The sequence below is a fragment of the Carcharhinus amblyrhynchos genome, chromosome 3 (genome assembly GCF_965287045.1).
Source record: "Carcharhinus amblyrhynchos chromosome 3, sCarAmb.v2.hapA, whole genome shotgun sequence".
Lineage (NCBI taxonomy): Eukaryota > Metazoa > Chordata > Chondrichthyes > Carcharhiniformes > Carcharhinidae > Carcharhinus > Carcharhinus amblyrhynchos.
Window position 1 is genome coordinate 69,719,594 of NC_137326.1, and position 26,435 is coordinate 69,746,028.

Consider the following 26,435-nt stretch of genomic DNA (forward strand, 5'->3'; position numbering starts at 1 on the left):
GGTAATCTAGGAAGTTGGATCAGGAATTGGCTATCAGATAGGAGACAGAGGGTGGTGGTGGATGGTAAATATTCATCATGGAGTGCAGTTACGAGTGGTGTGCCTCAGGGATCTGTTTTGGGGCCACTGTTGTTTGTAATTTTTATTAATGATCTGGATGAGGGTATAGTTGGGTGGATTAGTAAATTTGCTGATGACACCAAAGTTGGAGGTGTGGTAGATTGTGAGGAAGGGTGTCATAGTCTGCAGGGAGACTTAGATAGGTTGCAGAGCTGGGCCGAGAGGTGGCGGATGGAATTTAATGCGGAGAAGTGTGAGGTAATTCACTTTGGTAGGAGCAACAGATGTGTCGAGTATAGGGCTAACGGGAGGACTTTGAATAGTGTGGATGAACAGAGGGATCTAGGTGTGTGTGTACATAGATCCCTGAAAGTTGGGAATCAAGTAGATAAGGTTGTCAAGAAGGCGTACGGTGTCTTGGCGTTTATTGGTAGGGGGATTGAATTTAGGAGTCGCAGTGTAATGTTGCAACTGTACACTACTCTAGTGCGGCCGCACTTGGAGTACTGTGTGCAGTTCTGGTCCCCGCATTACAAGAAGGATGTGGAGGCGTTGGAGAGGGTGCAGAGGAGGTTTACTAGGATGTTGCCTGGTATGGTGGGGAGGTCCTATGAGGAGAGACTGAGGGATCTAGGGTTGTTTTCGTTGGAAAGAAGGCGGCTAAGAGGGGATCTTATTGAAACATATAAGATGATTAGAGGTTTAGATAGGGTGGATAGTGATAGCCTTTTTCCTCGGATGGAGAAAGCTAGCACGAGGGGGCATGGCTTTAAATTAAGGGGGGGTAGCTACAGGACGGATGTCAGGGGTAGGTTCTTTACCCAGCGGGTGGTGAGGGATTGGAATGCCCTGCCTGCTGCAGTTGTAAATGCGTCTAGTTTGGGGGCGTTTAAGAGATCTCTGGATAGGTTTATGGACGAAAAGGGATTGGTATAGGCTAGTGGGTCATTGTTTTTGTAACTGGTCGGCGCAACATCGTGGGCCGAAGGGCCTGTTCTGCGCTGTAATGTTCTATGTTCTATGTTCTATGAATGAGCCCATTCTGCATGCTGGCCCTTTAAGAGATCTACTTAATTGAGCCCACACATCCGTTCTTTCCCCACAGCCCTGCAAATTTCTCCTTTTCAAGTATCCTTCCAATTGAAATGCTTGAATATTCACTGCTTTGGTGCTCAGAATGTCTAGATTAATCTAAATCTCTACAGTTTTGCATTCTCTGATGCTATTATAGTGATGGGGAGACAGCTTCACAAAGCCGCAGTTTAAAGAAACCCACCTGACCAGCTGAAACCTGGTAAACCTGGAGCCAAGAAGGGAAGTGGGATGGCACCTCCAGGTGGTCAATTGCAGTCATATAACTGTGCAGTGGCTGCTGCAACTGAATGCAACCAGAACAATAAGAGCAATTGTACCTCCATAATGCCTTGAATTTAACAAACAGGAGTGTGTAACAGTGCAAAAATGTGTCATAGAACTATATAAGACTATACTAGGGCAAATGTCTTAAAGTCTGGTCAAAGATCTAGGTTTTAAGCTGCATCATAAAGGAGGAAACTAGTGAGGGAAGCAGAGATGTTTAGGAAGGGAATTCCAGGACTTAGGATCCAGGTGCCTGAAACCAGGGTCATCAAGAGCCAGAATTGGATGAGCGCATATATCTCGGAGGGTTATAGGGCTGGAGAAGATTACAGAGATGAAGGGGAAACAAGGCCATGGGGGAATTCAAAAACAAGTAAGAAAAATGTAAAATTGTGCTGCTGTAGGTCAGTGAGCAAAAGAATAATGGGTTATTGGGTGATGTCAAAGAGAGGAGTTCACTTTCTACACATGAAAGATACGAACCACACCTGCCCTGCAACAACCCCCCCCCCCCACCACCCCCCCCCCCCCCCCCCCCCCCCCCCACCCCCACCACCACCAAAATGTGATGTATCCTTTTTTGGTGTGTGATAGTTTTCCCCACGACAAAAAGCCATTTGAAATATGAGGCATATCTTTGAACACTCACACTTGCTTTCTCTGCTGACATATTGAACAACAAACAAGAGTATCCTTTATTCATAATGTTACCATTGGGAGCGATAACAGAAACATATTAAAAATTATACCACAGACAAGGTACTTTATAAGGGTGATCTTTTAATTAGGAAATGCTAACTAAACAATACATGTTTGAGTGTATCTGAAGTGGCTGTATTACTCAGAATGTGTCATGTTAAGGGCTGCTACATAGTCCTGGGGGTTTCATTGTAAACTACAAGACCTGAACTGAAAAAACTGTGCTGAAATGACAGGAGTCAAGCTGGTAAAATATTAAATTAAACCGAACACTAATTTAGTCACGCCTAATGATATACACATGGAAGTCTCATGGGCTCCCATCAGAGCTATTCTAAGGATGAAGGGAAAACTCAAGTCTACGTTCCAGGGTTTTTTTCTGTCTGTCAATCGGAAAGACATAAAGAGGAATCATTGCATTGTATGAGACATGTGGAGAGCAATGGTTTCCTGGGAGTGATATATGGGACTGAGCACACTTAATAAGGGCCCAGGCAACATCAGAACTCACAATGGCTAAGCACAATTTGTGGAGATATTAGCCTGTCCTGAGCTACACAAATTTCTATCACTTTGCACAAAACACGTTTGTATCATATCTAATTTACAGCACAGGGATATCTCATTTGGCTCAGAAGATCTCTGCCCATGTTTATGTTCCATATGAGCCTCCTCCCACTCTGCTCCCCCTCATTCTGTCACCGTCTTTTCTTCTCTTCCTTGAAGTGCACAGCACAGTGGCATAGTAGTTAGCACTGCTACCTTGCAGTGCCAGGGACCTAGTTTCAATTCCGGCCTTGGGTCACTCTCTGTGTGGAGTCTGCATGTTCTCCCAGTGTCTGTGTGGGTGTCCTTTAGCTGCTCCAGTTTCCTCCCATAGTCGAAAGGTGTGGAGGTTAGGTTGGTTGGCTATGCTAAATTGTCCCTTAGTTCAGCAGACTGTCAGGGTTAATATGTGGGGTTACAGGGATAGGGCCTGGGTGGTGTTGTTGCCAATGCAGGCTTGATGGGCCAATTGGCTTCCTCCTGCACTGTAGGAATTCTATGAAAATAAATACTTGAAAGGAAGATAGTAAATGCATGAGGAAGAAAGGAATTGAGGATATTTTGATGGGATGAGAAAATGTCTGATGAAGAATTTTGTAAATACGGAGCTAAATGTTATTTGTAACCATTCCAGTAATGCCATTTGTGGCTATTAAAAGCGAGGGTTGGGGGAGGCCTATGTGCCTCTTTCCCATTCTTATTTGCTATTAGTTGGAATGCTCTTTGTATCTGTCCTTTATTCTTAGCACATGCAATATTCAACAAGCCAGGCAACAGTCTCTGTAATGGCTAAATGGAGCTCTCTGGGTCCTCCACTGGATATGACCACGGGCAGTCTTCAATGATATGAGTCACTGATTGGAGGGTACCACATCTGGGCTCCCTACTAGAGCCCACTTGTACCAATGTGCTGCACAAGGGCCTTGACCAGTGCGGAAATGGGTGAGAAGTGCCAATGTTGATATGGCAGGTTGAAACTGGGTGGGTGGGCTGTGGGATCTATGATAAGTGATTTTTAATGGTAGTGTGTTGGTTCCATTCCTGCTGCCATAGGGCCTCTGCTGTTATTCCTTGGCACATTGGTATGAGCCATACTGGCTGGCATGATAGGAGGGAAGCAGCAGGTGGATAGGTAAGATCTTTATGTAGCGGCAGACTTGGTTGATGTAGAAGTTCTCCAAGAGTTTTCTTGTTGTAATCTCTGTCCATTTGTGAAAAGGTGAGATGTTGCTCAGGATTGGGACCAGGGGATTGGAGTTGACTGGAAGGTTATCAATATGAAATGCATTGCTGCATTGAGCTGGATATATGTCTTCATGGTAGAAGACACAATATGCTTTTACAAAATCTCTATCATTACCTCTTTCCTATTATTTATTTCCCAGTCTCATCCCCTAAATAACGAACACTCACTTTAGCCACTCTTGCTTTTTTATATACAGCTCTTATTGTCTGTTTTTATATTTTTTGCTCATTCTCTTATTGTCTTTTTAGAATCTTTTGCTAGATTCTAAAATATGTCCAACATTCCAGCCTACCACTAATCTTTGCAACATAGCATGCCTTTTTCTTTCAATTTTATGTCATCTCCAACTTCCTTTGTTAGTCCACAGACAGTGCATCCTTTTTGTAGAAGGAATGGAATACATCTTTATTGAGTGGAATTAAATATTTCCTTCAACATCTGCCACTAGTTCTCTATTCTTACCTTTTAATCCAGTCTGCTGTAGCCAAACGTGTCTTCATCCCCATGTAATTGTTATTATTAAAGTTTAAGATACTAGCTTCAGATCCAAGTTTCACCTTTCAGGCTGAATGTGAAATGTTATCATGTTATGATCACTTTGCTATAAGATCATTCATTAATCCTGCCTCATTAAACATTGTCAAGTCTAAAATAGCCTGTTCTTTGCTTGGTTCCTGAACGTAGCGTTCTACAAAACTGTCCAAAATACACTCTGTAAACTCATCCTTAAGACTACTTTTGCCAATTTTGTTTGACTGAATGAATCTGTATGAAGATTAAAATCACCCATGATTATTGATGTACCTTTCTTTCAACTCCCCTTATTTCTTGATCTATATCCTGTGCTACAATTTTGCATTAGGTGCTTATGAATTATTCCTACCAGTGATTTCCTTCCCTGTTGTTTCTTATCTCCACCCATCATCGACTCCAAGATCATTTCTCTCATGCTTTATTAAGAGCTCTCTGACTCCTTGTCTTTTCTTCCTATCTTTCTGAAATGTCAGATGACCTTGAAATGCTCTTGCAACCAAAGTGAAAGTCTACTTTTGAAGGAGGCTTTTTCTGTAAGCAGTTATCACTTCTCAAGGTTCTTGCTTTCTGCCATCACCACTGAAAATTTCTTGTTTCTGCTATTGGTCAGCATGCTTCACTTGAGTCATGGGACCATGACCTGGGCCAGGGCTTCACGCTAAAGGGCACCCATTGAGGTTTTGAATGATCCTTCTATTCCTGATAGGAATACAAGACTTCCTTGAGAACTAATACTGTAATTCATATGCAGTCATAATATATGCATTATAAAGTGATTAACTGCTTTAGAGAGTTTATCAAACAGCATATCTAATTAGAAACTCTAGTCCAGGGACACTTGACCTATTTTCTTCAACCAAATTGTAATTAATTAGGCGGTATAACAAAGATCTTGTGCTCAGTGTGGAGGAGACATTTGATTGTTTAAAGTAGATAGTGCAGGATATTGCAGCCTTGCTCATCCTGAAACTGTAAAATCCAACCTGAGGTCAACGCCCATGGTCCACCTCTCGCACACTCCGATTCCTGTGGTGGGTAAAATTACAGGCTTGAGTTTTCTGTCCTGAGGCAGAGGTGCAGAATTGGGCATTTCCTTGCCCTGTGGACTCCATTTGGGGAACATGAGGCCTGGGAGTTGGGATTTTCATTCTGGGGAGGCAAGCTAGTTAAGTGGTTGCGTCTGCTGCCCCTGGAAGAAGTGTGAAGGCTGCCAAGTGCTGAGGTAGGATAATCAGAAGGCCTGCTTCAATGCACCAGTACTGTGTGGAAAATTGTAAAACAAACAACAAAACACTCCTCCACCACACCTATCTTGTCCTTCACTATCTAAAAAAAACTTTGAAATGTAAAATAATACATGAGCTCCCAGAATACAAATGATTAAATCAACATCAACAATACCTGAACATTTTACAGGTTGGGGATAACTATTTTTCCCTTAATCATAATCAAAATATACATGATCATTGATGCCTCTTTCTTAACTTTTGAATAATTTTGCTCTGAATTTGTTAAATTATGTGAAGTGTATATGACATGTTTCTCTACATGGTCTACCATCCTGTGAGATGACGCCACATCTAACCCCTGCAGTGATATCACATGCTAAAACCAATGGGGGTGATTCTCCTGGCCCACCGTGCTGCTCGAGTAACACAGCAGGCTGAGAGATATCTCAGTGGAGGGAACACATTAGTTTCTATGTGTAACAGATTTCACTCACAGTATTTTAAACTGTCTACTCAATATTCAGGCTCGGGCTTCTGGATCTTTCTACATCTTTGTTTATTTTTATTGGAGTCCACATCCAGGCTTAACCAATCAAGCATAGTGAACATCAATGGTAAGCAGACTCATATAATCAAACAGACCATTTGAATTATTGAACACTATAATGTGAGTAGGATCACCTCGATACGTCACTCTAGAATACACCATTCCTCAGATTCCTCATTCTAGTTTTGAATAGGATTCTCACATACAATAAGTATCTTTAAAGCCCATTGATAGTTGGCAAATATGGCAGCCACATTTTACATAGCAAGAGCCCACTGCTGGCTCAAGACAGGAGTGGAGTCAAATGAAAGAGTTAAAAATCACAAAGTATCACAGATATCTGTTTATTTCCAATTCTGTGGCCTATGGTACAGAACCATTAGTCTTTACGACGATCAAAGATGTCCATAAATTTTCATCAGCAGCAGAGAATGCATTTAATGGATGAAAAGTCAGATAGCATTCCTGATTTATGGTGGTATTGTCTGCAAATTGGGAGCAGAAATATCACTGAGAGCTTACACTATGGTCCTGCCGTCTTCCAAGATTAGCTGGGTTTGGCCTTAATGAAAGGTGGCAACATTAGCCTCAAAGCGAGACACTACCCATTTTAATGCAAGACCAATTGACAAGAGAGTTGAATATTGGGAGAGTGCCAAAGCATAGAATGGACCGTTCAGTCTTCCATCTTATCAATGACAGAAGCTTCTGCTAACTCCTCTACACTTCATTAAACCTTCTTGTGGGACACACTGAACTGGTCTTTGTAATGACATTCTCTGTTTTATCGTCAGGTCCTTATTTCAAAGAGCCTTGGAAGGTAATTGCTTTGCTATTTAATACAATTGCTTCACTATTTATTTCTTCAATATCCAATTCGGAGCTCTAATTCATTCTTAACATCTCATCTACACGGTAAAATTACATTTCAAAGTGCAACACATCAACTTGTCAATTCTACCAGAGCAGAACAGTCCTAAAAAACAAAGCAGAATGTTATTTCCATGCTCAATTGTTTCCTGATTAAACTTTCTGGCTAAAAGTTTCTCGATTTGACACAATCACTGATCCAGGTGCAAGCTGTACCCACATTTGTGTCTTGTTTTGGAGAAGCATTTATCCCCCAAATTGCTGCTCAAATCCATTTACGCATCACCAAAACACATAAACCAGCCATAAACCAGTACAGTCAAGCAACTGTTCAACTATGGTTTATTGAGTTTTTTCTTTCAAAAGTATTCCTTGATATATTTAAGAATGGTAAGCTGCTCGTTTTGATTAAAATGGTTAAAAATAGGTTTGTCGCTAAACAATAAGCATATTACATCAAAATGTCACTTGGTGAGAACCCCACTTCTAACAAAAGAAAATGATTTTAAAATCCATTAAATTGTTTCATTAGTATATAGCAGTAATTTCCTGCATCAATTAAAACAAGTACCTATTCCTTTCTCTTGTCCAAAATGATAACTTAATTTTAAGACCCTTTTTGAAGGTCTCCTCTAAACAGGCATAATTAGTGGAAATCTATAAGGTGCAAAACTTGATCTTGGGGCTGAGTCAGTTTTGTGGGTGGGTACCATAGAATGAGTACAGCACAGAAGGAGACCACTTGACCCATAATTTCTGTGCTGGCCTTCTGAGGCAGCAATTCATCTAGTGAAACTCCCTGTCATCTCTCCATAACCCTGCACATTCTTCCTTTTCAGATAATAATCCAATTCCCTTTAGAATGCCTCAATTGGAACTGCCCCCACATTGTCAAGCAGCACATTCCTGATCCTGGGTAAAAAACTTGGTTAGAAAAAGCCATTCCTCATGTTGCTATTGTTTCTTTTGCATTTATCTCAAATCTGTGCTCTCTCGTTCTTCATTCTTCCACCATTAGGAACAGTTTTTCCCTGTCTATTCTACTCTATTCAGTCCTCTCCTGGTCTTGTATTAGTCTATGAAATCTTCTCTCAGCTTGCTCTTTTCCAAGGAAAACAATCCCAAATTGTCCAATCCATTGACTGAACTGAATTCCTCATCACTGGAACTATTCCCATGAATCTTTTCCGCACCCTCTCTAATGCCTTCACATCTTACCAAATGTGTGGTGCCCAGAACTGGACACATTGCTTTAGCTGAGATCGAACGAATGTTTTATGCAGGTTTAACATAACTCCCCTCTTTTGTACTCTATGCTCCTATTAATAAAGCTCAGGATGTCGTACTGTATTCTTTATTAACAGCTCTCTCAATCTATCCTGCCACATTCAATGGTTTAGGCACATATACATCCAAGTCCCTCTGCTGCAGCAACCTCCTTAGCACAGTGGTTAGCTCTGCTGCCTCACAGCGCCAGGGACCTGGGTTTGATTCCCAGCTCAGGTCACTGTCCGTGTAGAGTTTGCACATTCTCCTCATGTCTGCATGCGTTTCCTCTGAGTTTCCCCCAACAGTTCAAAGACGTGCAGATTATATTGATTGGCCATGCTAAATTGCCAGTTTGAGTCAGGAGCACCAATAGGGTAAATATGTGGGGTTACGGGGATAGGGGCTGGGTGGGATTGTGTTTGGCGCAGACTTGGTGGGCTGAATGGCTCCTACACTGTAGGGATTCTATGATTTTATGGTTCTATGAATTGTGCCCTTTATTTTATATTATCCCTCCATGTTCTTCCTGCTAAAATGAATCATTTCACACTTCTTTGCATTGTCCTCCATCTAACACTTCTCTGCCCATTTCAGCAATGTTTCCATCATCTTTTGAAGTTCTACGCTATTCTTATCAGAGTTCCCAATACCTCCTAGTTTGGTATCATCCACAAATTCCAAAATTTTGTCCTGTACATTAAGGTCTAAGCCACTAATATTGATCAGAAAGAGCAGGGGTTCTAACTCCGACCTCTGGGGAACTGTAAACTTGTCTTCAGTCTGAAAAACAACCATTATCATGACTACTCTGTTTACTGTCAGTCAATTTCATATTCATATTGCCACTGTTCCTTTTGTTTTACGAGCTCTAACATTGATCACAAGACTTTTGTTCAGCATTTTATCAAATGCCTTTTGGAAGTCCATGTAGATCACAGCAACAGCATTTCCCCCATCAACTCAGGCAAGTTAGCTAATCATGATTTGCCTTTAACAAATCCATGGTGGCTTCCCTTAATTAACCCATATTTGCCCAAGTGACTATTGATGTCTCAAAGTAACATTTTAAAAACTTGACTGACGGGTAGTTGCTGGACTTATCTTTACACCCTTTTTTAAACAGAAGTGTCACATTTGCTGTTCTCCAGACCTCTGGCAAAACCCTTGCGTCTCCAGTCTTCTGGTACAACCCTTGAGTCTCAAGGGCTCTGGCATGATCTCAGGAAAATTATGCTTCTACTTCCACACTTTCCACTCCCACGTCCCTCTCTCTCTTTGAATGCAATTATCTGATCCTGGTAGCATCAACTTGTGTACAGGTTGTTTATCCAATATCCCCTCCTTATCAACTTGAAGCCCTTTAAGTCTCTGAACTACCTCGTCTTTGACCACGATCTGGGCATTTTCTTCTTCTTTGATAAAAATAAATGCAAGGTATTAAATTAATACCTCAGCTATGTACCCTGTGATCCAGAATCTGTCCTGCTCCTCTTTGATCACCATTTTATTATTTACATGCCTATACTAAGCTTTTGGATTCTCTTTTACTTTAGTTGCTAATCTCTTCTCATGCTCTCTCTTTGCTTTTTGATTTTCCGTCTGAACCTTCTGTTTTCAGATAATTCAGGTTGTATTATCTACGTGACACCTGTCATAAACACACCTTGTTTGTCTTCTTCAATTAATCTATATCTTTTTCGTCATCCAGGGAGCTCTGGATTTGTTTGCCCGACCTTTCCCGTTCCTATCTCTTTTCATTTTTTACATTTTTGCCGACCAACTTTTGATTCCAATTTATCTGATCCAATTCAATTCTTATCCCATTGAATTTGGATCTTCCCCGGTTATTAATTCTTATTTTGATTTGTCCCTTATTCATTTCAACGGTCAGCATAAAACTTAGAATACAATGATCGCTGTCCCCAAAATGTTATTCCTCTTGGCCCACCATAATCCCTAAGAACCAAATCCAGCAGTCTTTCCTTTCCTGTTGGACTGGACACTTACTGCTGTAGATAATTCTCCTGAACACAATCTCAGAACTCTGACCCCTCTTTCCTCTTAACCCTGTTATCATCCCAATCAATATACAGAGAATTAAAATCCCTTGTGATAACTATTCTACAATTCTTGCACTTCTCTGTAATTTTCTTGCAAAATTACATGCTAGTCAACATCATCTGCATCATCCCCACTATTGGTAGCCTATTGGTCCACACAGAGCAATGCAATTGCATTTTTTTGTTCCTTAGTTCGAGCCAAATAGATTCTGCCTTTGCCCCCTCTGGGACATCCCCTGACTCCAGCAATAAAATGGGTGGGAATTTCTGGCTGCACTTGCCCCGAAACCGGAAAATCCCACCTGAGGTCAACAGACCTTTGCATGGTCCATATCGCACCTATGGCAGACGGGAGGGGAAAATTGCACAAAATATTTCCTTAATCGATACGGCTAGTCTTCTCACTTTCCTTCCTTTGTTATCCTTCCTGAACAACTTGTGTCCAGGGATATTTACAAGCAGGTTCTGCCTTCCAGTTCTCTGTTATAGCCACAACATCATGTTTCCACTTAGTAAACTGCAACTATAAGTTATTTGTCCCACTCACACGTTCGTAGTCATGCACAATAACTCTAATTTAAACTTTATTAGCTTTCCCCTTAAGCTGAGCCCGCCTTGCTATCATTATATTGCTATTTCTTATTCTATTGTTACCCACCTCTTGCAGAATTCTGAGCACCTTGTCTGATAACTTTTGCCAAGCTAATAAAGTTGGATTGGTAGAGTATGAACTACCTGATGAGTCCAGATTGATGGTTCAATCCAGGAGCCTCATGCAGTTTTAAAGCAGGTATGTCAGACTCCCAGTCTGCATTCAGCAGGGCTCAACTAAAGAGCTGTCTGTGTACAGAAGAGGACTGTTGTTGTTATTGCAAGGAAGGAGAAAAAACTAGGGGGAAGGATCTCTTTGCCATGGCAGAGGATTCACCAGAAAAGAAAGAAGAAAAGCTATTGCCTTATCCTGAACACCCAGCCATTGGAAGGTGCTCTCTCCTTGAGAGAGGAGAGGGAGAGAGAGAGTTTCCAGCTGCAGGAGGGAAGAACCACACTCTTTCAACTGAAGAACAAACCATCAAAGGACTGAGTTGTTGGGCTGGTGTCCCCAAATATCAATGGTCTGTGCCTGAAAGGGAGAGGAGTGAAGAACAGAGAACATCTTTTATAGGAGTTGGGGGGGAGCGGTGAAGATAACCCCCTGGATTTTTCATTGTTAGGCCCTGAAGGCTGAAGGCTGCAAGTCCCCCCAGCCACTGCTCCTGCCCCCAACAACAGCATCTAACCCCCCCCCCGTCCTCCTCCTCTGCTGAGCTGGGGCACCGGCCCACCTCAGTGCCCTGTCTCTAGTCCTCCCTTCTGCTCCTCTGGCCCCCTCTCTGACACCAGGAAAAGACCACCGGGACCCCGACTCACCCCACCCTCCCTCGTTCCCTCTCTGACCCCCCCCCCAACACCAGGGCAGAGACCCCCTGCACCCACCACATCCTCACTCTCTTTCCTCTCTACCCCACTCTCTATGTTTGCCATAAAGACCAGAGAAGCCCCTCACACGACCTTCCCTGCACACCCCATGGAAAAAGTAGAACCGATACGCCCTGCCATACATCTGGGCAGTCTCAAAGTGGGCATAGCAACCATTTAAACAACATGGCGATCACTAACACTGCTGGTGGCAGTGTCTTCCAAGTCCACCTAAGCTCCCACAGCTCCCAAAGCCCTGCCACCATTTTGATTAATTACCAAACAGCTCAGGGCAAAGTGCTACGCTCACCCCGACACAATCATGCGTTGACGGCAATGGCTGGGATTGTCAGCCCCTCAGCCATTGTCGTGGCCTTGAAGATGAACGGCAAGGCTGTATTCTTTCTGAAGGCCAAGCGGGCGGTCCACCTCGCCCTGGAAAATGGGCTGACAGTGGCAGGACATTCCTGGCGATGGACCCGCTAGAGGCCACAGCCCATCGGGTTGTACTCTCGAACGTCCCGCTCTTCATTCCTGTGGAGCTCCTCCTCCCCCACCTCCATCCAGTGGGGGAAGTCAGGTCCGGGGTGGTACCAGTCCCACTTGGCCTTCGCGACCCTGCCTTGAGGCATGTGTACCCCTTCTGGTGCCAGGTGTTTGTCCACCTGGCCCGGGAGGAGTGCCTCGAGGGGGGATTTAATGTCCCCTTCAAGGGAACCACCTATAGGGTCTTCTGGTTTGCGGACAGCGTGGGGTGCCATGCCTGTAAGAAGGCAGGGCACATTAAGAAGAACTGCCCTGTCTCCAAGGCCGCTGACCCCCAACCCAAGGCAGCTGCATCTGGCACCGCAGCCCCCTCTTCCCCCAACCAAGTACTACCTGGCACCCACCCCCGCAAGGGGAGGCCACACCGGCAGCTGCTGCCATCTGGGCTGCCGGGGGTGGGGTGGGAGTCTGCACACAGCCAGAAGACCCGAGGGCATAAAGGGGAAGAAGAAGAGGGGGAACGGAACCATGATCCCCACTATCCCACTCACCCCAGCAGCCAGCTTGGGGAAAAACACCACCTCCGGCCCCCTCTCCCAAACCATTTACCGGGCTCGTTCACATCTCAGCATCCCATACTGGGCACGGCATCGCGGGCGTGGAGGGGAGGCACGCAACCCCGAGCCGGCAACGACAACATCCCCCAGAGGGGCAAAGGGAAAGGCTAAAGGAAGGAGCAGGAAGGAGAGGGGCAGAGTGCGAGGGGCATCCCTTGGCAGGGGATTGCCCCTCAAGAAGAGGCGCGACACCTCAGGGGAGGGGAAACCTGACCACACTCTCTCCCCCAGCGCACAGGTAGTGGCATCCACACGCCTCACCCAATTTGTACCATCCCCTGTTCCGCACTCACCCATTTTCGTGCCTTTCCCCCAGGACGGGAGCAGGCAGCATAACACAAAAAGAAACAGGTGCTGCCACAGTCCTCCAAGCGGAACTCCGCGGGATCGGGTGGGAGCAGGGTCCCCGTGGCCCCGTTCCACCCGGGGCAATTTAGCACCCTGGAGGAGTTTCTATTTAGGCTGCTGGAAGACTATGGCAGCTGTTTGGGTCCTTGGGTGGTGGTGGCAAGGATGGCCCCCCCCAGCCTGCCCCGACCTCTGATGCTGGGCGCCCCCGACCTTGGACTGGAAGGTTCTTCGGACCTGTGGTGTCCGGGACAGAGCGGGAGACTGAGCTGCCGCCACCCTTGGACTCAGAAGAGAGAAGCCGAAGAGGAAGCCCTCGTCCACTAACACTGGGGGTGGGAAGAAAGGGGTGCCGTGGTCTAGGTCCACTTGGAACTGGAGCCACGACCTCACGTACACGCCACGGGACCTGACAAGTTGTGGGTCCTGCGGCGCGTCCTTTTTCTCCCTATATTCCAGACGCAGGGCTAGGTCTGCGTCAGACTGACTGAGACATGCCTCCTGGTCGTAAACCTCCTTCTCCAACTCCTCAGGCTTGGATTTCCGCCTCTTTGTCGGGCAGGCTTGAGGCCCCAATACGCCTGGCCAAACTGACCGGCACCCTCAGCAGCCTCCAATGGGGCAAGGCTCCAGGGCTGGATGGCCTGACCATGGCGTTCTTCAGAGTGCTCTGTGATGTCCTGGGGAATGGCTATGTTAGGGTCCTGGGGGAGAGCATAGCTGCCAGTTAGATGCCCCCTTCATGGCACAGGACCACTGTTGCCCTGATGTCCAAGTAGGGGGAATCTCAGCTTTTAAAGAACTGGTGCCCGGTCTCCTTCCTCAGCACAGACTACAAAACCTTTGCCAGGGTGATAGCTTCACTCCTTGCCTCCACGCTGAACCACATAAGAACAAAAGAACAAAGAACAACCCAGCACGGGAAACAGGCCCTTCAGCCCAACGAGCCCGCGCCGCCGCATTCTCCTACGCCTACCCTGCCCTGCGTGTATGCGAGTGGAACCCCTAACTTAGCCAGATTCAGGGGAGAATAGTGTCAATTTGGTAAAACCAATCAGCCTAAGAGCACATCTTTGGGGTGTGGGAGGAAACCGGAGCGCCCGGAGGAAACCCACGCAACCACAGGGAGAATGCACAAACTCCCACAGACACAGGCCCAAATCCATGTATCTGCACAGCTAGCAGTGCTAGTCACTGAGCTGTTGCGGCGCCCGTCTACCGGTCCAGGATCAAGCACACACACCGACACGAAGTACTAGGCCACTCCCGGAACCTCCAAGAGCAGCCCACGCACGACCCACCGTGTGCATGCCCCTCGTTTGACACGAGGTGGACCTCCACCTGCGGAATAAAAAGACAAAAACGTTAACATACAAGTCTGCATTTCCGGTGTCTCCCGAGGCTCTGACCCTATTTAATAGCCCCTACTATAACCCTCCGTCCTCGTTTCACTCATGTGTCTATCTAAGTAAACCTTAAATGAGTCCAACGTTCCTGCCTCCACCACCCTACTCGGTAGTGCGTTCCATACCCCCACAACCCTCTGCGTGAAGAACCTTCCTCTCACATCCAAATTATACCTCTCCCCCCTCACCCTTAAATCATGACCTCTCGTAATTGTCCCCAACCTAGGGAGCAGCCTATCACTATTGACTCTATCTATTCCCTTCAGTATTTTACATACCTCTATCATGTCTCCCCTTAATCTCTGTCTTTCCAAGGAGAAAAGTCCCAGTTTCTCCAACCTTTCCTCGTAACTCACCCTCTCCAGGGTCTCCACGTCCTTCCGGTAGTAAGGTGACCAGAACTGGACGCAGTACTCCAAATGCGGTCTAACCAACGTTCTGTACAACTGAAGCATTAGACTGCAGCTTCTATACTCTATACCCCTTCCTATAAAGGCTAGCGTTCCATAAGCTTTCCTCACAACCTTCTCTACTTGTGTCACCACCTTCATAGACTTGTGAACCTGCACTCCCAGGTCCCTCTGTATTTCTATACTCCTAATCAGCCTACCTTTTATCACGTAGCTCCTCTCTGCATTATTCCTTCCAAAATGCATCACCTCATATTTGTCAGGATTAAATTCCATCTGCCACCTATCTGCCCAATGCACCAACCTATCTATATCCTGCTGTATCACCTGACATTCCACCTCAGTATCCGCCAATCCTGCCATCTTGGTATCATCCGCAAACTTGCTGATCACACCACGTACACTCTCTTCCAAGTCGTTTATATATACTACAAAGATGAGAGGTCCCAGTACCGAGCCCTGCGGCACACCACTGGTCACTGGCCTCCAGCCCGAAAAGGTCCCCTCGACAACTACCCTCTGTCTCCTATTGCCCAGCCAGTTTTCAATCCACGTAGCTACCCGACCTCGTATCCCATGTGCCTTAACCTTTTCTACCAGCCTACCATGAGGGACTTTGTCAAACGCCTTACTGAAATCCATATAGATGACATCAACGGCTCGCCCATCGTCAACCGTTTTTGTCACCTCCTCAAAGAATTCTACCAGATTCGTAAGGCAAGACCTCCCTCTAACAAAGCCATGTTGCATATCCCTAATCAGATCGCAACACTCCAAATGCTCATACATCCTATCCCTAAGAATTTTTCCCAATAATTTTCCTACCACCGATGTCAAACTCACCGGTCTATAATTACCCACCCTGACCAGTCCTACACAGTCCTAGGCAGGTCAATCCACGACAACCTCCATCTGGTCCGGGACCTGATCCATCATATCCAATGGGCTGGTCTATTGAGTATCTTCTTATCTTTAGATCAGGAGAAGGTGCTCGACAGGCTGGGGCACGAGTATCTGCTCAGAACTCTGCGGGCATTTAGGTTCGGGACGCATTTTTGTCGCCCGGATCCAATTACTGTACTCTGCCGCAGAGTGTCTCATTAAAGTTAATGAGTCCCTGATGGCGCCCCTTCACTTTGGGAGAGGAGTATGGCAGGACTGCTCCTTGTGTGGAGCCATTCCTGTGTCTCTTGTGGAGGAGGTTGTCGGGTTTGACTCTGCATGGCCTGGACGTAGGGGTGGACCTGTCGGCCTACGCCGATGACCTGCTCCTCATGTTCATGAACCTGCGGAGGATGCAAAAATGCCATGCGGTGTACTCCGCCGCATCCTCCTCCTGGATCAAATGGGCCAAGTGTTCCAGACTCCTGGTCGGTCCATGAGAGATAGACCCCTTTCGGAGGAGCTCAGGCCTTTCACCTGGAGCAGGACCAACCTCTTCTACTTGGGGGTCCATCTCTACCCATCTGAGGAATCCTGGCTGGTGAAACTGGCAGGAGTTGGAAGCCAAAGTTATCGCTCAACTGGGTCACTGGACAGGACTGGTCCCAGTGCTGTCCTACAGGGCATGACTTGTTGTCATAAACCAGCTGCTCAGCTCTATGCTGTGGTACCGGCTGATCGCTTTGACCCCTCCGCCTGGCTTTGTCACCAATATGCAGAAAACCCTCGTGTGGTTCTTCTGGGACAATCGGCTGCACTGGGTCTCTACCGAGGTTCTGCGTCTCCCGCTTAGGAAGAGCAGTCAAGGACTGATGTGCCTCTTCACACAAGTAATGATCTTCCATCTCCAGACCTTTCAGTGAAACCTGTACATCGAGCCTTCTCCGCAATGGTGTGCCCTGACAACGTATTTCTTCCGCCAGTTTCATGGTCTGAACTATGACATGCAGCTCCTGCATATAAATCTGGGATGTATTCATGGGGCTGTATTCCCTTGAAAGACGGTGACTGAGGGGAGATCTAATAGAGGTATATAAGATTATGAAGGGTATAGATAGAGTAAACAGTGGTAAGCTTTTTCCTATGTTAGAAACACACAGTACGAGGGGCCACGGGCTTAGGGTGAGGGGGGTAAGGTATAACACGGATGTTAGAGGGAGGATTTTCACACAGAGGGTAGTGGGGGTATGGAATGCTCTGCCAAGCAAGGTGGTGGTGGCAGGCATGCTGGAGTTGTTTAAGAGTTACTTAGGCAGGCACATGAGTGGGTTGGAGATGGAGGGATATAGGAGATTGTTTTAAATAAGGTTCAGTAGCCTCGGGACGTCCCTGGTAATGTATATGGATGTGGAATGATACTAATGTTTTTCTCTTTTAATTCACAGGTTTTAAGTCGGTCCGCCTTGTTGTCCAATGAGGGGCATACACGCGATGGGTCGTACAAGGGCTGCTCTTGGATGTTTGAGAATAGCCTAGTGCTTCATGTCGTTAGTGTACACTTAAACTGGACCAGATACTGGGCAACACGACAGCTCAGTGACCATCACTGTTTGCTGTGCAGATACATGGATTTGGGCCAGTGTCTGTGGGAGTTTGTGCATTCTCCCCGTGCTTGCGTGGGTTTTCTCCGGGTGCTCCGGTTTCCTCCCACACCGAAAAGATGTGCTCTTAGGCTGATTGGAGGTAATAAATTATCCCTAAATTAGTTTTCCCTCAATATGGAATGCCATAAACTATAGATAAGGGTCATGGGTGGAGGGGGGACTGGTAATGTTAAAATGGCGGCGCAGGTTCATTGGGCCGAAGGGCCTGTTTCCCGGGCTGTTTTTGTTCTTTGTTCTATTCCGACCATTCTTCCAGGTGTTGCCTGTCTTTTACTAGGACCTTCTCAGGGTGTGGAACACTTGTGATGCAGCTCTCCCCCGACATAACTGATGTTTATATCAGGGAGCCTCATGCTCCCTATTTAAAGCAGGCATGTCAGACTTCCAGCCTGCATTCGGCAGGGAGCAACCGGAGAGCTGGCTGTGTACAGGTGTATGGTGTAAATAAAGTAACTTTGTGATGGGACTTTCGCTTCCATGGAGTTGCTATAATGGCAACAAGGAAAAAGGAGTGACCTGAAGGAATTTGCTGAATCACCGCACATATTGAGGATAAATCATGCCGCTGTTTGGGAAGTTGGGACAGTTTTGATCCCGCATGCAGGACTGGGCCCAATATGTGGAAAGGATGAGGAATTTCTTCAGATGAGAAGCAAAGGGTTATCTTGCTGACTGCATGTGGACCAACAGCTTTTTCAATTATGCGCAGTTTAATTTTCCTGGAGGCACTGGACACAAAGCCCTTCCAAAAGCTGTCAAACTGAGTTCAAGAATATTATGACCCTAAGCCACCCCTGATCCTGTGGAGGCACCATATTTACTCCACATTTAGAGAACCAGAGGAGTCAATCACCAGTTTTCTAACAAGGATAAGATGTCTGGTGGAGGCCTGCGAATTCAGGGGAGTGGGGGGACACTAAATGAGATGCTCCGAGACTGATTGGTGTGCGGAATTAATGATATGACTATGCAGAAACGCCTGTTGGCAGAGAACCAGCTGGACTGTAAACAAGCATTACAGATGGTCTTGTCATTAGAAAAAGCAGCAAGTAGAGCACATGAGCTCCAAGATATCCCAATGGAGGTAGAAGCCAACAGTAGGGAGACTGGGTTAGGGGACCATCACAACGGGGTAGGCCACTACATAGCGGCCCTCTGGAAGGATTCAGATACGAGGAAGCCCAAGGCCGCTTATAGAACTGCACCTAGACAAGGTCAGGTTAAGCCCAGGGTGACAGATGTTCCTGACACAACATTGCTATGGTTGCCAGTGTCAGGATGCTCAGAGGGAAAGCAAGTCTCGTAAACCAAAATGGCCGAAAAGATCATGTAGGCCAATGTGTGAGAATGCACAACCTGGAAGCTCCCCCTACCTCTGGCGAGGAACAACTATTGTGTGTTGCGATGACAAAATCAGAAACCATCAAATTATCAGTGAGACTGAATGGACGTCCAATTTTCATGGAGGTCAACACAGGCACAGCCGTATCGGTCATAGGGGAGATAGTGTGTAATAAGACAGCACTGGACTCCAACCCTCAGCCCTGACCAAAACTTCGGCAAGGCTGAGGGCCTATAGGGGGGAACCACTGAAAGTGTTGGGACAACCCATGTGACAGTTGCTTATAGGAAGCAATTAGTTAGACTCCAATTAATGGTAGTGAAAGGTTCAGGACCGAGCCTATTAGGGCAAAATTGGCTAAAAGAGATCCAGTTAGATTGGACAAATATCTTCTAGCTGGAAAATGGTCACCTGAGTGAGGCTCTGAGCAAATATCAGAAGGTTTATCAGGAAGGCCTAGGAGCAATCAAAGGAGTCCAGGCAAAATTGCACATCGACCTGGAGGCTGTCCCAAAGTTTTGCAAAGCCCAACCATTACCTTTTGCATTAAGGGAAATCAAAAGATTACTGCACGAAGGAGTAATAAAATTGGTCCAGTTCATGCACTGGGCGGCACACATGGTTCCTATCTAAAAGCAGGATGGCTCAGTGCGCTTTTGCTGTGATTTCAAACAGACGATAAATTATTACACTCAGCTAGACAAATACCCAATTCCCAGATTGAGGACCTATATGCAAAGTTGGCCAGAGGACTCCTATTCACAAAAGTGGACATGAACCACGCATACCTGTCATTACAGCTGGATGAGGATTTGCAAAAACTCACCACAATAAATACACTGAAAGGTCTCTTCCAGTCAAAAAGATTGCTCTTAGGGGTTTTGTCAGCTTGTGCCATTTTTCAAAGGACCATGGAGAGCGTAGTCCTTTATCATAGATTGCCATTTACCTAAAGGATGTCCTCATTATGGGTAAAACAAGGGCGGAAAATCTGCAGAAGCTGGAGAAAGTTCTCAGGAGATTTGCAGCAACAGGAGTGCGCCTGAAAAGGGAGAAATGCATCTTTTTAGCACCACAAGTAACCTATCTCGGGTACACAGTAGATAAGTTGGGCCTACATCCTCTGGATAAAAGACACCCCAGTTCACACAACCGTCCAGGAGCTACGGTCGTTTTTAGGACTGGTAACATACTACGGGAAATTTATACAGAAAAGGACCTCCATTCTGAATCTCCTTCACCAGTTGCCAAAAAAAAGGACAAACGTGGGAATGTTGGCCCCACCAGAACAGGGCCTTTAAGAAAATTAAACAGCAACTCTCATCCAAAAATGTATTTGTACATTATGGCCCCAAAAGGAATTGGTACTCATCTGTGATGTGTCCCCATATGGAGTTGGCACAGTCCTGGCACACAGGTGGCAGAGCGGACAAGAGTGGCCAATAGCGGATGCCTCCAGGACCCTGGCAATGGCAGAGTGAAGATATGCCCAGATTGAAAAGGAAGGACTGGCGGTAATCTTCATAGTCAAAAAATGTCCCCAGTATTTACATAGCCGAAAATTTACAATCGTAACAGATCATAAACCTTTGCTGGGCCCACTGAAGGAAGACAAAGCATTAGCCGACAGCATCAGCCCAGATCCAGCATCGGGCATTATTGCTGGCAGCATATCAGTATCGACTGGAGCATTGACCAGGGACTAGGGTGGCAAATGCTGATGCCTTAAACCGGCTACCATTACTGAACACCCCACCATTGCTAGCCAGAATGGAGAAGACTGTGATGACCTTTTTTTATGGAAAACTTCCCAGTGGATGCACACAATATACGTCAGTGGACGCAGAAAGATCCTGTATTGGTGAAGGTAAAACACCTGGTGCTAATAGGGCAGTTGGAAAGACCGGTCCATCCACAGTTCCACCCATACTGGAGCAGGAGGGAGGGATCATGGTGGAAGATGGAATACTGCTTTGGGGAGCATGGGTTATTACCCCAAGGCAGGGCTGTTGGGCCATACTGGCTGAATTACACCATGGGCACCCTGGAGTATCAAAAATGAAGATGCTGGCCAGGAGCTAAGTCTGGTGGCCACGTGTGGATGCAGACATTGCGAAACTGGTAGGACCACGCCAGCAGTGCCAACAGGGGCAGAATGTACCACCGGCAGCCCCGCTGCAGCTGTGGCCAGGCAGACCATGGTCTCAACTCCATGTTGACTTTGCAGGCTCACCATGTTTCTGGTGATAATAGATGCCCATTCCAAGTGGTTAGACATCTACAAACTAAACTTGGCAAACACAACGGCAACCGTTGAGAAACTGCGCACCTCGTTTGTAACGCACGGGATCCCACAGGTATTAGCCTCCAATAGTGGTTCAGTGTTCACCAGCCTAGAGTTCACAAAATTTGTTAAATGAAATGGGATCTGGCACATCAAGACGGCACCTTACACCCAGCAGCAAATGGGCTAGTGGAGAGAGCAGTCCAGATGTTAAAGGCCAGGTTGAAAAAAACAGCCAGCGGCCTCATTAGAGATGAAACTTTCAAGGTGGTTATTTGGCTATAGGACCACTCCACATGGCACCATGGGAACTGCGCCAGCAGAGTTACTGATGGGCCGACAGCCCTGCACCAGACTGAGCCTGTTGTTGCCAAACTTGGGAGGAAAAGTGAAAAGACACCAGGAAGTCCAATGCAAGGATCATAACAACATTCATCGAGAGAGGCACTTTGAAGGGGGGAGAGTGTTTAGGTCGGAAATTATGTAAACGGACCTGCCGGGGTAATGGGAATAGTCAATCCAGCTCAGGACCAGTATCCTACCGGGTACATGTAGACGAGGCAGTGGTAAGGAAACACCTGGAGCAGGTCCGGGCCTCAAGCTCTCCATCCATTCCAGAGCCGAGTCTGGCCTGCAGCCCTAGGGACGAGCAGAGTCCCCCCTCGACAAGCCAGTAATGCCTCCCCTACACCCTTGATGGGGTCCTCAGGGTCCGAAACGGACACAGCTACAGCGATTTCCCCTACCACCTGAAATGGACGAGGAACCAGACCTCCGGCATTCGCGATGGAAGAGACGGGTGCCCAACCATTACATACCACTGACATCAGAAGCCAAGCTGGAGGATCCTGACCCAGAACTCAAGCGGAGGAAAAGACGCCTGAGGGAAGCAAACTGAGGGGACTCCTTGGACTTTGTGGGGGGAGGAGTGTGATGACTTCAGCCAGGCTATTGAGGTTGGCTTGTATGAAATATGAACTACCTGATGAGTTCAAATTGATGGTTAAATCAGGGAGCCTCATGCTCCCTATTTAAAGCAGATGTGTCAGACTCCCAGCCTGCATTCAGCTGGGTGCAACCGAGGAGTTGTACAGATATATGGTGTAAATCAAGTAACTTGGTGATAGAACTTTCACCTCCATGGAGTTTTTACACCTTGGTAATCCTCACTAGCATTACTGCCTGTCTCCTATACCCCTGCCAAGTTAGTTTAAACTCTCCGCAATAACACCAGCAAATCACCCCTTGAGGAAGTCAGTCCTAGCACTATTAAGTTGGAATCTGTCCAGCCTATAGAGATTCCATATTCACCAAAAATAAAGATCAAGGACAGTAAAGAAAAGTACAGCACAGGAATAGGGTCTTATCCCTCCAAGCTTGTGCTGATTATGATGCCCTAACTAAAAATCCTAACTGGGTCAGGATGCACATATCTCTGTTAAGGCCCCAGCAATTTCTTCCCTCTACTCCCACAGTAACCTGGTAAATGGTCTCTATGTCCCAATAATGTAAAGACGTACGTACTGCACCATCTTTCCAGTCACAGGTTTATTTGCTTTAACCCTCAATTTCTGTATTTACTTGCATGTGGTATTAGGAGTAATCCAGAAATTTTGAGCTCCTGCTGTCTAATTTCCTACTTAGTTCTATAAATTCTGGCTACAGGATCATATCCCACTTTCTGCCTACATTGTTGGTACCAGTATGAACCACAACTGCTGTCTGTTCATGCTTCCTCTCAGGGTTCTCTGCAGCCACTTAGTGACATCCTTGACCCTGGTACATGGAGGCAAGGCACCATTTTGGCTTCACATCTGTAGCCTTAGAAATGCCTGTGTGATCCTCTAACTATAGAATCTTGTACCACTATTTATCTTCCAGTCTTCTTTGTACCCTAACCTCACCCTTCACAGTTAAGCCACCCATGGTGCCGTAGACTTATTCCTGACTGCAATCCCCAGATGAACAATCAGTCTGATTACTCTTATAGAAGAGTGGGCCGCACTTTGGGACTCCTTCACCACCTGCTTGTTTCTTCATTAACCATTCCCTTTTTGATATTCTTAAGCTGCAGAGAGCCCACATCTACAAACATATTAGCTACAAAGCTCTCTATCTCATGGATGCGCTGCAGTGATGGCAAGCGCTGCTTGAACTCCAAAACATAAAGCTACAACTGACAAGATTTTCTGCACATACTGTTATCCAGCACACAAAAAGCACGCTGGAGTTGTTAAGCTTCCCAGTTGCAGTCCAGCAATAAAAGATGATGCAAGTCTAGCTTCTTCACAAACTCACTTTATTCTTTTTTACAACTCACAGACATATCCAACACCTTGTGCCCCCTGTAACACCTTTATATATCTTGGTGTGTAATACTAAACAATTAACATATAAGTTAGGTCTAAAGTAGAAGGTTGCAGTTAAAGCGTTCCTAACAGGAGTTCCCACATGGAACAGGGTGTGCACTTCAGAGTTTGGAGCTGCTCTGTTATTCTACTACCTATTAAATAATAGAAATTAGTATTTCTAAAGGAAAGACTCAGTTCTCTTCTGTTGAATAGAGGAACGCTAACTTAACTGTTTATCTTACCACTTAGCAAAAGAAAAAAATGGTTTGTTTTTTAAATTTCCCAGCTCTATATCTTTAGAGAAAGGGAAATATATTACTCACCAATCAATCAATTAATGGCGTTCCTGTGATGTTACAGTTTGCTTAATTTTTATGTCAATTTTTCAAAATTAAGCACACCCTGTTCCATCTCTGCTCAGACTCTCTCCAGGTAAGCAACTTTTTTAAACAAGCATAAAAGATGTAGAAACTTTATTTGTGTTGAATGTAATATCTTTTGCCCTGGTTTGCCCAGTTCAGGTAATTTGCACTGAAGTAGTTCAAAATAACCTGATAGAAAGTTTTCCCCACTATCATCACGCACTCTCACGAGCTGAGTCCTTGGTTTCCTTCTGCAACCTGGAATATCAGTTGACTAATCCTGGTGCTGTTCACGTCAAGTGATGAAAAAGCCTCAGCGGTAGATCTTCTGACGTGTTGTCATTCATTGGCTGTAAATCACTCTGGGGCATCCTGAGGTTGTCACGGGTGCTATATAAATGCAAATTATTTATTTTTCCATTGGTATAAAGACACTGGGGTTTTCTGATGCTGCATAGCTCAGTGTGCAGTTTACTGCCACTCCACTTTATTGTGCTGAGGTATAGAAGTGAAAAGCGAAACAACGTGACTGTTTAAACAACCCAAGTGGTTCGGCTTCTGTATTTAATTAGCTGCATTAAAAAGAACTGGTTGAGGTCACAGGCACGAGGAATGTTCATATACCTCAAGCATCTGTTGTTATATTTGTGGGTTCCGTTTGCTATTGTGAATTTTACATTTACAGTAAGTGTTATTCTGGTTGCCTTGGATACATCATCACATCGAAGAGTGAACAGTAATGCTGTTTTTCACATCTACAAGGCTCAAAGCAGTGGTCTGATAAAATACAAAAAAGGATGCAGCTTCAGCAATTGTTCCAGATTCATGAGCCTCTGCTCACTGCTGCAGAGTTCTGCAGTTGCAATAATGATGGGAGAAAGGGGAAGTCGTGTCTGACAAATTTACTGGAGTTCTATGAGGATGTGTCTAGGGCGGTGGATAGTGGAGAGCCGGTGGATGTGGTCTTTCTTGATTTTCAGAAGGCATTTGACAAGGTACCGCACAAGAGGTTATTGCAGAAGGTTAGGGGACACGGAGTTGGGGGTAGGGTGTTAGCGTGGATAGAGGATTGGTTGTCAAATAGGAGGCAGAGAGTGGGGGTCAATGGGTACTATTCAGATTGGCGGTTGGTGACTAGTGGAGTGCCCCAGGGGTCGGTGCTGGGGCCTCAGCTATTTACCATTTATATAGATGATCTGGAGGAGGGAACCGAGTTTATGGTGTCGAAATTTGCCGATGACACCAGGATTGGTGGAACGGCAAATTGCGCAGAGGGTGTGGAGAGTCTGCAGAAGGATCTAGATAGGCTGGGAGAATGGGCCAGGAACTGGCAAATGGAATTTAATGTTGGCAAGTGCGAGGTGGTCCACTTTGGTAGGAATAATGGTAGGAAGGATTATTACTTACTTGGCGAAAAACTGCAGCAGGCGACGGTGCAGAGGGACCTTGGGGTCCTTGTGCGTGAGTCGCAAAAACCCAGCTTGCAGGTGCAGCAGGTGGTCAGGAAGGTGAATGGGATGCTGGCCTTCATAGCGAGGGGGATTGAATATAAAAGTAGGGAGGTCTTGCTGCGGCTGTATAGGGCATTGGTGAGGCCGCAGCTGGAGTACTGTGTGCAGTTTTGGGCGCCGTACTTACGCAAGGATATTTTGGCCTTGGAGGGAGTGCAGAGGAGGTTTACTAGGCTGATACCGGAGTTGAGGGGGTTGAGCTATGAGGAGAGGCTGAATAAACTAGGCTTGTACTCGTTAGAGTTTAGAAGAATGAGGGGAGATCTCATTGAGACGTATAAGATGATGAATGGGATGGATAGGATAGAGGTGGAGAGACTCTTCCCGCTCAGGAAGGATAGTAGGACTAGGGGGCACAGCCTCAAGATAAAGGGGGGGCGGTTTAGAACGGAGTTGAGGAGGAACTTCTTCACTCAAAGGGTGGTGAATCTCTGGAATTCTCTGCCCGTTGAAGTGGTGGAGGCTACCTCGTTAAATATTTTTAAGACGCGGGTTGATGGGTTTTTGATAAGCGAGGGGATTAAGGGTTATGGGGAGAGGGCGGGAATGTGGAACTGAACCACGACAGATCAGCCATGATCTTATTGAATGGCGGGGCAGGCTCGAAGGGCTAGATGGCCTACTCCTGCTCCTATTTCTTATGTTCTTATGTTCTTATGTTTCGGTTGTACAGAGCCTTGCACAGACCCCATCTGGAGTAACTGTGCAATTTTCTGGACACCAGACCTCAGGAAGCAGGCATTAGCCTTAGAGGGGTTAGACAGCAAATTCACCAGGAAGATTATGGAACATATAGGGTTAACTTCTAGAGATGGTTGTCTAAATAAGACTTGCATTCCTTTACATTTGGAGGATTGAGGAGTGATTTAATTGAAGTTTTTAAAATGATTTGATG